The sequence below is a fragment of the Leptosomus discolor genome, chromosome Z (assembly GCF_034619465.1).
Source record: "Leptosomus discolor isolate bLepDis1 chromosome Z, bLepDis1.hap2, whole genome shotgun sequence".
In the NCBI taxonomy this organism is placed as follows: domain Eukaryota; kingdom Metazoa; phylum Chordata; class Aves; order Leptosomiformes; family Leptosomidae; genus Leptosomus; species Leptosomus discolor.
In genome coordinates this window covers 76033719-76046133 of record NC_141419.1, presented here as the reverse complement: position 1 = coordinate 76046133, position 12415 = coordinate 76033719, and positions in this window count along the sequence as shown.

The following is a 12415-nucleotide window of genomic DNA, read 5'->3' as shown; positions in this document are numbered from 1 at the left end:
GCAGAGTGGCATTCTCTGAAGGAGAGACTCTAATGGGGTACTGGCTGCTTCTTCCTATCAAGATATGATTACCTCAGCTAATGCAAAAGTTGAATTGTGCATAAGATTTGTATCAATAATGCAAAAGGGTCGCTGCAACGAAGCATTTACATCGTCTGAGCTCTGCTGTGCTGGCAGAGCTGTAGGAGTTTACGCAGAGCAGGGGTAAGTCAAATGCCCTGTGTGTTGATTTTCCAGCATTGCCCATGTTCATGATGCCATTGAAGTCCTCCAGTACCAGTACAGTGCCCTTCAGATTAACATTTTCCATCTTAAAACCTCCTCCCAATAAATATAAGTAATGGCAAAAGACTGCAAACAGAATTGTTTCATTAAGCCCTTGCTGTGTGTCACAGGAAGACACGATTCCTGCTGGCTAAATGGGTCCATGTATAGACAGTGACCTTTTCTGTTGTTGAAAGAGTGAACACCCTTCATGTACTTGGAGCAATGGGATAGAGCCATCTGTGTTCTGGCTCCAAGGTTGTTTAGCTCGCGTACAAAAAGTAGGAAGTCGTACATAGGAGTAGTCAACACACAGCAATGCCTATACAGCTGTAAATCCACTGCTTTTGAAACGTAGCTGCAACCTGTAGTTCTGTGGCGTGGTGTGATAGCCAGACAGTACCAGTGTGCTCTAAGGAGAGACTGAACTCCTAGAGGTTTGTTAATCTGCCCGCCTGCTGCTACTACTACACAGAGTGATGGGATTCTGAGAAAGAATCCAGTTCAGATATGGCTGTTTAGGAATGGCAGATGATCTTCAGCTTTTAATGGGAAAAAAAATGGCTGGAGCTTGAAAGCTGTTTTAACTGAACCTGTTAGGCCTGAAGAGACTTATCTTGGGGGATGGGGAAGGGAGAGAAAGGAAAAGGGTGTGTTGACTGCCTTTAGATATGAAGGGGCTGGTTTGTAGTTCCAGTTAGCTCTCCCTGGAATGGATGTGCCTGATTTAGCAGTTGGATGTGCAGCACTTTGTGGTGAGGTACATTTTATCCAGCTGGAAACCACGTGGATGGGTTAGTGTGGGGTAAGTCTACGTAGCAATCTGTGGCTAACCTCTGCTAGCTAGCAGGAATGGAGCTGCTAAGGCAGCCTGCTCTAGGCCCTAACTATAGCTTTATCAGTTCTTGCTCTGTGGAAAATGTAGAGGTTCTGATGGAGATTGAGTAATTTGACATTATGTCCTGTATAGAACTGGCTTCTGTCTTTCCCACCAAGTCTTCTCGGTTAAAGTGTCACAACAGCCTAAAGACACGATGAATACCTTTGCAGGAGTCTTTCTCAACACTTCTTCAGGTCTTGTCCTCTGCTAATGGTACATCCCACGCTTAACTAATGCTGAATGGGAAGCAATTATTAAAGTATTCCTGAGGGTGTTGTTGTTTCCTACGAGATACAGAGCCACAAAGCAATGGAAGGGGAAATGGCGAAGAGGAACCAGAATTTACAGGAACTGAGCAAGCAAAGAACCAAATAGCCCTTTAAGGGTTTCAGTGCTCCAGAGTTGGCCTTACCATAATAATATGCTAGTACTAGATTATTCCCCAAGTACTATTGCTGGATTTGGAAGATTATTGAAAGTGTAGGAGTGAGAGATTTCAGAAATTATAAGGTTAGTGATAACAAACTATGAGAAAGTAGAATATTTTGGATATTAAAAAAATCAGCTGTCGTATTTGCTTACATTTGGAAACACTGACTTGTGAGTAATTATGAATTTCAGGAAAAGTATTTAAATTTTACATACTAAGACTAATCTCCATCTATTAACGTCCAGCATATTTTCCTCTTCTCTCTTGAGCTAATTTTTTTCTCTAATTTCCAGAGAGAAACTTTGACTTACTGTCACACGGTAATTACTTGGCAAATGTGACGGTCGTTTTGGAACACGGATTCATATGTCGAACCATACGCTGGCTTATAAGAAAACTTTGTATTTAATAAAACCTCTGATAGAGGGAAATTGCTATTTTATTCAGCTGTAAGATCTTTGCCAAGATTTTTCATGGCAGAAGGAAAGTAAATGAAACTCTGAAAATTGCTATGGTGATTATTGGCTGAAGAAAAGTCTGGATGATAATTTGTACTTTTACAGCTTCTTTTCTCCAACAACCAAGACTATGTGTTCAAAGCCCAGTCTTTGGCATTCATTTATTTCTGTTAATAAATCAGTAAAATAACTGAAGGACATAACTGATTCAACAGCTTCCTTGGCTGGAGGTGTGCTTTTTATAAAATCCACTCAAACAGTGAAAAGGTAACTAATGCATATGTGAGAAGAAATGGGAGAAGGAAGAAACAGTGAAAAGGGACTGCAAACCTCTTGAGGTGGCAGTTCAGCTGTGTTGCAGGGATGGTGCTTAGCAGCTTTCAGTATCTGCAGCTGAATCATCAAGACCTTATTAGACTCTAGCTAGATTTTTCTAACGTTCAAGGAGCTTTAATGGGGAGACATTTGTTTATGGGTGTGAAATTTTTAATTGGAACAGCATGAAAATAAACAGTGGGAAGTAGGAGAAACAATTTAGAATTACTTCAGAAGCAAGTCTAGCAAGCATGGTCAGGAGGTAATTTTGCAAGGCCAGGAGATAATGTGTTACTAATCTATGGACCACTACCAAAAAGATGTGCCAGACTAGATGCTATGCAACATCTCCATGGGTTCCCCATTCTGCAATAACAATCAGGTTATAATAAAATAAAACAGCAATGCAGAATGCACGTGTTTCTGAAAGCCAAAGCAATATATTGAATGTGAGTACAAGACTACAAAACGGAATGTTATTGTCTTCCCCAAACATTTCTCTTTTGCTCGCTGTCTTTGAACGATTTAACTAAACTGACCTCTTGGCTGGATTTAAAATTACAGGCCAGATTATGCAATCTGAGTACTCTGCAGTTGCCTGCTCTGCAATGTCCGCATCTTCCTGAGTGGCTGTAAATCCCAGTATCTCCTGTTACTGCCTCAAAGGCAATTTGCAAGATTAAGCATAAAATCTCTATTGAGAATTCTACCAATTATCAAATGTTTAATGTGGTGTTCTAAGATCTGAGCTGTAGGTGAAACAAAAATTTGGGCAGTAGTGCTTTAGCAACGTATTTCTTAAAAATCTTGGGTATCTGCCAGTACCAATTATTGAGATTGGCAATTGTGATCATGCAAGTTATGCTATAGATTGTTACTGTGTGGGGTTTGATTTTGTGCAGGGTTGCAGATTATGCAGTGTGGCTCTGCTCAGAAAAGGCTTTGTTCATGTGGCAAATACACCATGAGCAGGAACTGGCAACCAGAAACTCAGCCAAGTAAGATTTTTGGCAAACAGTTCATTTTGCCTTGCTGCCCCTCCCCGCCCCCGAAGCCTGAAAAAAAATGATGGTTTTTAATGGAAAATATAATTTAAAAAGCACTTGTTTGAAACACAATTTAGATCGAAACCTTATGTACAGACATCAAAAGAACTTTCTACAATCTGTTAGTTTAATGTAGAAATAAAGTTCACTCTGATACCAAGGCATGCCACCCCATTACAGCGTTTGTTTTGCAAGCTGTTGCATCAAAATGTGCAGAAAATATTTTAAATACCTCAATCAAGACCAGACTTTGAGGGAGGTAATATCTTTCATTACAGTAATGTACCTGGAGAAAGAAAGCCACCCTCTGATCTGATTACAGTTTTGAGAACAATTGCACCGTGTAATTGTAATTGTGCTGAGGACATGCGGTCTCACCTACTGCTTTAATATCAGGAAGAAAATCACCTTTGCTAAGTTTTTCTTTTTCATGAATTCTCCATTTTCCAGCCTTCCAAACTCTGAAAAATAGTTTCTCTTTTCTTGCAAAGATAAAAAATCGTGAGAGGCCTTGTATACAACAAACTGACCTCCTTTCTGCTGCTGTACTTGCTCAATTATCAGCAGCACTAAGTGGGAGCATTAAACCCTCTGGTGAAACAGGCCTTCTTTACATCATTGAAACTGGGCTATGTGGGGCTCCTGCCCTGGGGGAAGTAACGCCTGTGCTGCACAAGATAATGCTTTTCCGGTTTTTTTTGGCGGGTGTGGTGACAGAGTGTAGACTTCGTCTCATTCAACTGACCTGTTTTACGGTTTTACTCCGCTGTGGGTTTGGTTTTTATTCAGGTAGTTGACACAAACCTATTTCTCTGAATTTATCTTTTTTTTTCACTTGGAAATATGCTTGTGATACTGAAGATAAGACGGCATAAAATAAGTAACAAAGTGGCCTGTGCCTTACTGATTATATTCCTGGCAGAGGGAAGTCATTCAAGTTAAACATCACTCCATGAATTTATTAGTCAGCTTCAGCAAACTTTAGAAACTCTGCCTCTAACGACATCCTTTCACTTTCAACATTGCTTTTCCTTTAGCCTTTATGTATTATTTTAGAAAGAGAAGAGGGCTTCAGCAGAAAAGTGGAGAAAGCTGTGTAACTAAAACTGTTACTTGTAATTTCAAAATCATGAGGTTTTAAACAGTTTTCATTAGTCTTTTGCCTTTGAAGTCTTTTCTCTCTTAAATGAAAACTAAGTTGTTTTTTTTTCTGAAATCACAGAACTCCAGGACAGGGGCAGAAAAAGAAAGAAGAAAAAGGATTGCAAAAGTTATGATAAAATCTTCAGCTTTTACTGACTGCAGAGTCATCATAACCAAAACTGAAGAACTGAAGAGGAAAGAACTATGCTGTCATTTGATCACTTCATAACTCTGCAGGACACAGGTAGGATACGTCCCTGACCTCATCAGCACAGAAGCAGACAACTCAGTCCCTATGCATTAGAAATACCCAACAGTGGTGAGAGAACATGAATATTCACTCCCCGAAAACTTACGAGTCCATATACGTGTGGCAGAACCATGCCATCTAAGACAGTGAAAGCAAATGTACCTTGGATCTGCAGGCTACAGGAATATACCCATGTTTCTTGTACCGTAGTATTTCTGTCAAGGAGAAAATTCAGTTTCAGGGTTTACCACAGTGATAAGTCTTATAGCTTCTAATTCACCCAAATGCAACATTTATGTCAGAGGTACAGAACTGTCTAAATACTCTCTGAAACGAGGCATACTCAGAACTGAATAGCTTAGTACTTCAATAAAAAAAAGTATGGTTTTGTTGGGGTTTTTTTAATTTTTTTTTTTAATTGGGGGTGGTCTTGGATATTTTTCTTTGGGTGGGAAAGAAAACACCATTCTAAAACCAAACAGCCTGCAAACATTTCTAGTTCTTCACATGTGGAAAAGCTTCTTTCAGTTGTTTTCCAGTCTGCTAAAATTTTGTTTGGAGAAGCAAAACGGCATATATAGCCGAGTTCAGACAAAGAAAGGAAAGCCACCATAACTCTACAAAAGAAACTTGCTTGTGTACAATAAGCAAGAGTATCAGGAGTCAGGCTTTGCATGTCTAGAATTTGTGGAATACTTAGTTGTAAAAAAGCGTTTTCCCTCATTAGCTTCTTCAGTCTGATTTTGTATCATAATCCTACAGTTTCTCTGATGCCTAAAGTGGTACACACTCTTTACTTCTGCAAGGCAAATATTTTCATCCAGAGCTGTAAACTGCCCCATTAGAAGTATCTGGTGGGATCTGTGAGAGAGGAACTACAGGACTGGGAGACAGTCATTTTATGTATCTTTCTAGTCCCATTAATACATAAATTTTATTTGACACTGGTAATAATGGAGTTAAAATGCCATTTTCAGTGGAGCTTATGTCACACCAGAAGGGTTCAAAGATGAACTTCTGAAGGTGACTTTTTAACAGCAGATTTGTTCTGCAAGGCATTTCCACAAAGGATTCATCAGGGTTATATTGTAACTTGGAAAATGTTACCAATATTTCCAGGGACAAAAATACATGTATATATTTAGGCGAAAGAAACCTAAAATATATTAGTGTGTAGAATGTGAATTGCAAAGTGAAAAAGAATGGTAGCAAGTAGCTTTTACTTTTAGGTCTGATTCAATTGTTAATATATTTCTAAATACTTCTGCCCTCACTAAGCTGGGGGAGGATTATGCAAAGGTAACATCCTAATTGAGTTCAACCTTTCAATACAACAACAACAAAAAAAAGATTTTTCATGAAGAGAAGAATGTTCAGAACATATAAGTGGTGAAAAATCTACAAAGGTAATGTAAATTTTTTCAATAATAGCTGATATCAACTTATCCTGGCTGATCTATGAAGTTTATTTCAGGTTTTGTAAACGCCACAAATGACAGGAAAAAAGCATCTTTTCATTCTTCATTGTTCCAGTTTCTTCTGCAGCTTGTTGCATCTTCTTTTGGGTTTTACTGGAACCATAGTAAACTGTATTGTAGAATTTCAATTTTTAGTATGAGAATTAGTTTGTTGTAATTACTACATTTTGATAAATTCAGCCACAAGGAAGAGTTAGTAACACTAAGACAGCTTTTTAGAAGAAAAAATAATTTTGTTTGGTTTTTAGGTAACTCAGACAAGAAGAATAAGTAATAAATTACATCTAACACCAGTAAAACTTTAGAAAGCATATTGCTAAGGGTTGCATAACTATTTACTGGAAAATAACATTTCAGAGAAAAATGGAAATCAGTCTACTGTGAGGATGTTGGGTCATTCTGACTACTTAGATGACATATATTTCTCTGACTGACTTCTTATGGTGCTTGAAACAAGCCTGTGAGAGGAAAATGTGGTCTCTCAATGTGGACCCTATTCTCATGCTTGACAACAGTTAATGTGTTTGTCCTCACATCAGCCTTGTGGGCAATGTTAACTCTGGTGAGACACTAAGTGGCTCACCTGAGATAACCCGGGAAAAGTGTTACACTTGACTGTTCTTTTCTAGCCTTTTCTGCACCATGCCAGGTTCTTTTTGATTCCCTAGGATAAAGCTGAATAGGTAGAAAAGGCTTCTGGGGTGCACTGAAAAAGTCAAAGGCATTCCCTGCTGACGTGTTTTATTACTCTTCTTTCTTTTAGAAGAGAGCAAGCCATGCCCTTTGTACAGACAGCATGTTTGGACTTGGCTTGGAAAGAATTTGAGTTGCCCCCTCTAACTAACACACAGCCCAGATTGCATGGTGAGCATCTGGGACTGCAGACAGCTATGTGGACATGTTGATTTTAATGCAAGCAAATGTTTGAGTGCTTTTACACACTGGCATTATGTTGGAAATCAGATTCCAAGTATGAGTGACCTGAAAAACTGTTGTTGTGCAACAGGTTCATTATCCTCTAGTACTTCTGCAAGGGATTTGATTGTTTGTAGATATCTAGGACTTGATGGTTACAGGTCTCCTGGACTTAGAGGTAGAGTTGTATATCAGCTAGGAAAAACGCTGTTTTTTAAGCTGAAGCTTCTTACAGTGATGTCTTTTCTAGGCTTCGCAAATAAATACTGTCCAGCTTTACTGTAAAAGTGGTGTGTTCACATGTACTTTTGAACTGTCCTGGGATAGTCAAACCAGAAATAAAACTTCAGTTACAGTTTTTTATTGGTACACATTTCCTTTAAACATGTTTGAAAGTTTCATAAAAGTATTTAAAGCTTCTCACAAAGTTGCTAAAACAAAGCTTATTAATTCTAAATTACTTTAAGGCTTTTTTTCTTCTTTTGATAACACACCCTTGAGGATGCCTCACTGTTACAACACATCAAGCCAGGGGCAGTGCAGGTGTTAATTACATTTTTTAAAGTAAGCATTAAATAGTTTGTACTTCCCACAGAGACCATGACCTCCATGCAGTAAATTAATTGAACTTAGTAGTAGGAAAATACGAGAATTTGGATTTCAGAAGTCACTGCCAGAAATCTGTGACAAGAGTGGTTGGAAAATAAATGATCCTCTTTTCACACACCTTTCTTAGTCACTGTTCCACTTAATCTTGATAAGGGAGGTTGGACTAGATGACCTTTAAAGATCCCTTCCAGCCCAAACCATTCTATGATTCTGTACAGGTATGGACAAACCTCCTGCATCATCTAGTACATCACAGTTTATCAGTGAAACGTAATTCACCACTATTTCTACAGCTTCTCTGCAGCCTCATTGTTGAACAGTGAAAAAAAAACCCAATCAGTTCTAAGGCAACTCTCATGACAGTGCACTAATTTTTCCAGCTGTTGTGCATTGCAGAAGTTCCTCTGTCCACTGAAACTCCATGAATTGCATCTTTCCTTCCTAGTAGGAAAAAAATTACTCATGTGCATTTATTACTTTTTTGGACAGTTTCCCCTTTAGGCTACATAGTCATTCTTGAAAACCTTTGCACTCTTTAGCAGACCTTGAAAGCATCTCTGTGACATCTTGGGTAGAAGCAGTACAAGTATTATTCCTGGAGAAACAAAGGAGGAAGGAAAGCACCATCTCTAGATGGGCTTGTAACAAGGAATGTGATCTGTCTGGTCCGTACAACACTTAATTTCAGTAACAGACTGAGTAATGACCTTTCAATTACCTCATTTCACATGCTTTTTTGTGCAAAAAATTACTCTCTTTTCACGTGCTTTTTGGTGGTGTTGTGTTGATGTCAGAAGAAAGGGGGACATTTTTAGTATCTACATTTTCCTAAAACACATACTGCGTAACATTGTGTAAGACACAAAAACCTCACACTCGGAGCTTTTTAAAAAAAAGGAACTTTTCAAATGAGACAGGATCTTTTAATGGCAACCTGAAGTCAACTGAAGCCGGAAACTACCATTTCGAATTCATTGTCTGTATGCCAAGTATGCAGCTTATCTGATTCACAGTATGACTGTCCACATTTAGTCCTAAACAGACATCCTCTGTAGTTCAAAAAATTAAACTCCTGGGCTTTTAAAAAAAGGAAGCTAAGTACAAAAGGGAGATGCCTCACAAAAGGACTACATTTCTCTGGAAACTGAGCAAACATTTTTCCAGATTTCTACTGAGAACGGCAGTGCTATCAAGTAGCACTTTTATGTCTCTTCTTGAGATAATGCCTCTGAGCAGTGTTTGCTACTTTTTCCTCTTACAGCAGAAGCTAGAGAATAGTGTTTATCAACTGCATGTTTGTTTCTTGCTCTCTTGGTGTTACCTACCTGCGATAGCTTTTTCCATTGTTTGTGTATGTGCAGATCAGTATAATTTGAATGAAGTACAATCATCAGCTGTATTTCTTATTTGAAAAGATGAGGTAAGAAATGTATCATCCCCTTAATGTTAAATTTATACAGTATTTTTTTCTTTATCACTCTTCTTCCTACATAGACCTAGAGGAAAATGCTGTCTGTAGAATACCATCAGATCGTGAACTACAAGTACAAAAAACTGGCCTGTAGGAAACATGCATTAAGTTCTTCACAGTGTCTCCAAGGTACCAGTTTCGCTGTCAGTAGGCACTGATCAGAGAGCAGGCAGGAAAGTGTGTGGGATCATACTAAACGATAGCGTGTGATTCACTGTCCTGATCGGGATGGTCGAATCTTGCCGAAAGTCCATGGACTTCTGGCATGGATGAACTTGGACGTGCACGCAGGTGTGGGTCCGTATCTGAAAGGCAGTGTGGACATATCCCAAACAAGCGATGTTTATGTAAAACCCAACCAACGAGGAATATGCAAGTCAGGCTTAAAGCAAAACAAGAAACCTTTCTTGGATGCAAAATTAACTTTTTGTATGATAATGACAAGTCATTGGTTTCCTTTCATAGGTAACAGTAATCTGCCCTGGGGCGCAACTCTGCAGGAGAGAAAACCTCCTCTTTACGAGTTCTGCCTGATTATCCATAGGCAACTTCGCTGCTGATACGGACATACTGACTTGCCAGCATGCTGGATTCAGTGACAGTGGGGAGAGTAGATGGGAGGTGGCAGCTCTTTTATTTTGGGAAGAAGGTGATCTCTGCTGAGCTGGGAGATAAACTGACTTTTATCACAGTCTGTCTTCCACTAAACAGAAAAGTGCAGATGTCTGCAACAACTCGGTGGTGGGTTAAACTCACGTATAACAGAAATCACTGATACATATTAGGAAAAAGCTTTCTGTTTTAAAGACAACCAAGAGTGACAGCAATCTTAAAATCGTACAGAATCTGCCTTTCTCTGAGTTCTCACCAATTCTTATTACAAATATTTATCGTTAGAAAATGATAAATTAGAAGAGAAAATGCGATTTGTTTTGACTGCTTTGCACGTTCTGCTGCACATTATGTGGGGCTGTTTATGCCCTCTGGCTAGGCGAGTGCACGTCTGAACCTCAGGTCTGCGTAATGAGCTAGAGGAATATCCTACTCCTGGCACGCCATCTAGTTTCCTCTGCATTTATGACTAGAAACTTTCTAGGAGTAGAGCCAGCCCTCTTGGGGGAGCTTGATCTCCCCCTGATACTCAGGGAACGCTGATACTGTGAACCTCCTGAATTGCAGCTCCGACCAACAGAGGCGCAGTGCCTTGCAGCAGTCATCCCTGGAGCCGGGCTGTGTTTGGACACCAGACACCAGCAGGTTGGGAGCTGAGGCCCTCGTAGTTGGTCCATGCTAAGCAGGCACTGTGAATACACTTTGGAATGGTAGTTCCCTTGTTCGTGTTTGGCTTTGAGACTGCAGAGAAACTCCTGGGCCTACAATGTCTGGTACTATTTTAAACACAGCTAAGAACCTGATAGTATTCCTCTAGGACAATAAATAACTTGTATTTTTTGTGTAGTGTCCAACCAGTTCTAGATTCCTACTGTGTTTTGTTATTGTCTTGGACACTCACACATTTAGTCCCTCTATCCTTTCATTTTAAAGCCATCTTCTTTTGAAAATCGATGAGCAGCCTATGCTTGTTTTATCTTTTTCTGAGCTTACTATTTCTTCTTTTACTAGGACATATCTAAAAGCAGATATTCAAGTTGGTTTTGAATGAGCTAAAATTATCTATAGAGTGCAATATGGTTACACTCTATATAGTACTATAATGCATTGGTGTAAAAAGCTCAGAATGTAACTAGACTTTATAGTGCATTATATAGAACGCTGAATACTTTTATGAAGATAACAGCATTCACTCATTGCTGAGACAAGCTAGTTTTGAACTGCTGACTTGTATGATAAAAAGAGAGGTGATCATTCTCTGGGGACACTGTCCTGGTTTGGGCTAAACCAGAACTAATTCTGCTTTACTGATTTTAATTTTCAGTTAAGTCTGTTCCAACTATCTGCACTTTCCTAAACAGCAGCATGTTTTTCCAGACAGTGACTACTCCCAGCAGTGATCAGGCCTGATGTTTATAGTTCCTGCCAAGGAATGGTGTGCAGAGAGGCCCTTGCTTGTACTTGTTCTTATAGCGACCAAGGTCACTGCTAAATCTTGTACCTCGTGTTGGGGTGCTGGGAGTGAAAAGGGTCTCAAGCACGTAAAAGGTCGCACCTGCAGGGAGGAGCGAACCGGACAGGGGACCCAAACCTGACCAACAGAATATTCCATCCCATACACGTCATATTCAGTATAAAGCTGAGGGATCACAAGGGTCTTGCTCTCTTCTTTGATGGATGACACCTGAGGAGGACTCTGTCTGTTCTTCTGTCGTTGATCCCAATCCGTGCATCCCTGAATCCAGTGCCTGAGTCCAGGTCCTGCATCCCATCCCTGTCTGCTGCCCAGTCCAGCCTGGGACTGCCCCAGTCCCAGTCCTGCAGTACCGGCAGTGACGTATCATCATCAGGGTGGGGGGAGTTGGGTTCAGTATTGGTGTTGTATATATTTGGACACATTGTGTATATTTCATTATTTCCTTATTGTTATCTTTTCTTTCATTTTTATTGTTTCATTAAAGCTTTTTTAGTTTTCTTTTCCAAACCGTAAGTCTCTCTCTCCCTTCCCCTTCTGGGAGGGGAGAGGGGTTAATAGAGAGCATCTGTCATTCGTTAGTGGCCATCCCAGCCTCAACCCTTGACAAACTAATTGGCACCCAATGTGGGGCTTGACCAGAACTCCAATAATACTTGAATAGCACAAATTCCTGCTTGCTCATTTTAAAAGAGCAGGATTTTTTCTTTTGAGGTTCTCGAACGGTTGGAAATTAAAATGAACAGCTCACAAGATGATGGGGTTCTTAAGCATAATACCATGGAGTTCCATACTAGGATTTGGTTTAAAGTTAAGTGCCAGGATACCACCTTATCTGCTGTATGCATTGAATTATTGTTTACTTGTTGTTAGCCTTATCTTTTGGGTTATCCAGTCTGGGCGCTGGGCGAAAATTACCACTATGCTATGGTGCTTATAGCTTGTCTATGCTGGGATAAATTGGTTAGTGTTTATCTGGGTACATCTTGTGCTACGTGGTGGGTTCTGTTATTAGTTACACTTTTGGTCATACCTGGGGAAATAATACTGCTCCCTTCTATAACAAGTTG